A 4,312-nucleotide genomic window follows, 5' to 3' on the forward strand; every position below is an offset into this window, starting at 1 on the left:
CGCGTGCAGTTATTTAGAGAAATAAAGTGTTTACAAATGACAAGTAGCTGTTTCCAACATTAAATCATTGCTGGTAAATATTGTACGTCATGATCATGACTGTTGTCTTCAAAGATGACTATAGTTGAGCATTAATAATAGCGTGTAATTATGTATAATTTCAGCAGATTTTTTATTTCAGTGTTCAAGAAGTAGATCCCAGCTTTGAAAAAAAAAGTGTTTGGCATACCTGGTGGTGAACAATACCGTGAATCCGTTTAATTCTGAGACTTTGATGAGTTACAATGTGTCCACTAGGGTTTACACCAATGCAGATATTTTCCTTGATTTTCAATTTTCCACCCTAATTACAGTGCCCTCCATAATTATTGGCACCCCTGAAAAAGATGTGTTTTTTAGCTTCTAATATATATATATTTTTAATCATATAATATGGGACCTTAATGGAAAAAAAGAGAAAAATCCAACTTTCAATAGAAGTGCATTCATTCAGTGGGGAAAAAATCCCACATGAAGAAAAAATTATTTGACATCAAATAATGTATGTCACAATTATTAGCACCCCTGGTGTTAATACTTTGTACAACCCCCTTTTGACAACAAAACAAGGTCTGGAGACTGAGATGGCCATGGGAGAAGCTTGATTTTGTGTCTGGTGAACCATTTCTGTGTAGATTTGGCCATATGTTTAGGGTCATTGTCTTGCTGAAAGACCCAGTGACGACCCCATCTTCAGCTTTCGGGCAGAGGGCAACATATTTTTTAATTTAAAATGTCCTGGTATTTCAAAGCATTCATGATGCCATGCACCCTAACAAGGTTCCCAGGGCCTTTGGAAGCGAAACAGCCCCACAGCCTCACTGACCCACCCCCATACTTTACAGTGGGTATGAGGTGCTTTTCAGCAGGCGCATCTTTCGTGGCACGCCAGACCCACTTAGAGTGTTTGTTGCCAAAAAGCTCTATCTTGGTCTCACACAAAAATACACATGGTCCCAGGCTTCAACTGGGACCGTTTGCTTTGGTCAGATGAAAAAAAAATTATTAGAAGCTAAAAAAAAAAACATCTTTTTTAGGGGTGCCAATAATTATGGAGGGCACTGTATCTTTTTTTTTTTTGGGGGGGGGGGGGGGGGGGGGTTCAAGATGACATCTCATATAAGTCTAAAGACAAAATTAATTGATTAGCATACTTTCTGATATGACAGCTATCGTCTATCAAGCCAAAACAAGATAAAGAAAACATGGACAAACAGAAACCTTAGGTGACGGTGCTGCATACAAACAGGTATAAAATATTTGGGTGTTCTGCAAGGAGCAAAGTAGTGACTTTAGTGTCCATCTTACAAAAAGTTCCCCAAAATTTACCTCTCTGTCTGTAACAATGAAGGTTTTTGAAGTTCTGTTCTCTATCTGTGAACAATGAGTGTAAACAAAGGAGAAGAATCTGCTCACTTCCACAGACCATATTTACAAAAGCGTTTAGAAACAGATTTTTTACCCTTAGATGCATAACAGGCCATTACCACACTTTTCCATGAGTGTGGTAAAAATCACCCCAACTAAAATGAATAAGTTTTATGCTGTCTACTTAAAGAAAATTCTCCTAATCTGGTCAGAGATGATGATGGTCATTTTTATTTTAGTCAGCAAAAGAAAGATTTGTTTTCCTCTATTTTTTTACATTAGATATGTTAATTTATCCCTTTTTAATTAAGATTTCATCCCGAAACAACATTGCTGAAGGTAAAACACAATTTATGTGACTCATGAAGTAGGCAGATGTAATACAGTATCTAAAATGTAATATCGCTGCCATCTGCTGGTGGCTGTGCATTAAAAAAATCGTTCTCAAGCTTGAAAATCATATCTTGAGTTGTATCATCCCCCTCATTCTGAAAAGTTTTATTCACCAATGGTAGTAAATATGATTTGCACATGCACAAACACGCACACGGGTGTCACATGTCCACAGGCACACACTGCAGATATCAGTCCACAGTCAATAGTGGCATCACAGGCCCGCTAATGAATCAGCGTTTGTTTGTCACAACTATAAATATCATTAATGAAATGCAGTGATGTTATCTAGCTCATAGGATTATTGTCTGGATCAACTGTAAATGTGTATCTGTCTTGGGTTCGTTTTCATTTTGGATTCTAAGTATGGAAAAGTGTGCAAAAATACAAAGGTTACAATTACTTAAAGAATAATTATTATATACAAGTCCACATGGCCTCATGACAGCCAACCTATTTGGTGACTACATGGAAGATTGGATAATACAAATATTAAAAATTATCCAAAACTGCAACCAGAAACAATTGAAAATGCTGTGGTCACTTTTGACCCCGTTTATGCATCTAAGAGTTAATAACATGACCCTGAGATCTGACTGATAGGACTGACCCTGCTCATGAGCACATAGAAGGCCACTGTATTGGTGCTTCATAAACAGATTATATTCGCGCACATGATCAACTCCCTTCTCTGTTGGCACAAAAAGATGTTTGTTTCTGCTTGAAAGCACAGATGAGCACCATGGTTGCAGTGTTAGTCTGGTTACTCCATCACTCATTAAAACACAAAGAATGTACCCTGAAAATATTTATTCGTAAAACTTGCAATGGATAATATTTGAAAATAATATTTCTTTGGCATCCCAAAAACTACTATTTTTTAGAATTGCATTTGCATGCTTTGGAGCAACATTGCTAATCAAAGTGGAAAAAGAAAATTAGTTTACAAACAGGCTTAGACATTCAGCGCATTTTTACCTGAATTTTACACACGCAACCATAATTATATTAAAAAAATTAAATGGAAAGGGATGCATATGCATCCAGACTCGGGTGTGACAAATGCTGCTGTCCATAGTTTGAAGCACAAAATGGTCTATATTCGCACACAAATCCATTTATTTGTTTATCAAGCTCACCTACAACAGCAACACCAACCACATTCCAAGAATGGAGCCATCGTTCCTTCTGGCAGGGACTATCCAAGAAACATTAAAAACCAAAGAGAAAGAAACAATTGAGAAGGATAAGGGATTTAAAAATGTCCATCTACCGACCGATTAGGGGAATTTGAGGTCACTCGTCTATAAACAAACTAGTTGTAGTAAACAGCTAGCGGGGTAACTAAACAGTGAGTCTGAAGGGACATGGCTGCTCCTAAGATATTGAAAAAAAAAAAATGAAAAAAAAACTCACACTTGGTTTTTCCCAGGCGTTTAGTGGCTGTCTGATAGCCATCAGTGGCTCCTCTGAGGGGCTTTGTCTCCACTACACCTGCCTTCTTGGAATTTACTAGCACAGAATAAAACTTCAAATCCAAGATTAGGGATACCAGAGAAGTATGTACAGTATAGACAAGTTTCTGAGGTACTTTTGCTTTACTTCCGCATTTCTGCTCACGAATTCCGTTTTACACTTTCTCCATCCGAAACAATAGTAGACCTTGATTGGTATTACTCATCAAAATCCCTCAAAAAAAATAAAAATTTGGAAATACCTCATCCATCTGCCATCATCACGACATCGAAGGACAACATATTCATGAATACAGATGTGCAACCAAGCCTGTGCCACCACAAAGACCGGGTGTTTATATACAGTGGGGTAAATAAGTATTTAGTCAACCACCAATTGTGCAAGTTCTCCTACTTGAAAAGATTAGAGAGGCCTGTAATTGTCAGCATGGGTAAACCTCAACCATGAGAGACAGAATGTGGAAAAAAAAAAAACAGAAAATCACATTGTTTGATTTTTAAATAATTTATTTGCAAATCATGGGGGAAAATAAGTATTTGGTCAATACCAAAAGTTCATCTCAATACTTTGTCATGTACCCTTTGTTGGCAATAACGGATGCCAAACGTTTTCTGTAACTATTCACTCTTCGCTTGGTGTAAAGAAATCAATTGTGGGAGCAATTATTAGAAAATGGAAGACATACAAGACCACTGATAATCTCCCTCGATCTGGGGCTCCATGCAAGATCTCACCCCGTGGCGTCAAAATGATAACAAGAAAGGTGAGCAAAAATCCCAGAACCACATTGGGGGACCTAGTGAACGACCTAAAGAGAGCTGGGAACACAGTAACAAAGGCTACTATGAGTAACACAATGCACCGCCAGGGACTCAAATCCTGCACGGCCAGACGTGTCCCCCTGCTGAAGCCAGTACACGTCCAGGCCCGTCTGCGTTTCGCTAGAGAACATTTGGATGATCCAGAAGAGGACTGGGAGAATGTGTTATGCTCAGGTGAAACCAAAATAGAAATTTTTGGTAGAAACACAGGTTCT

Source organism: Corythoichthys intestinalis, chromosome 11 (assembly GCF_030265065.1).
Source record: "Corythoichthys intestinalis isolate RoL2023-P3 chromosome 11, ASM3026506v1, whole genome shotgun sequence".
Lineage (NCBI taxonomy): Eukaryota > Metazoa > Chordata > Actinopteri > Syngnathiformes > Syngnathidae > Corythoichthys > Corythoichthys intestinalis.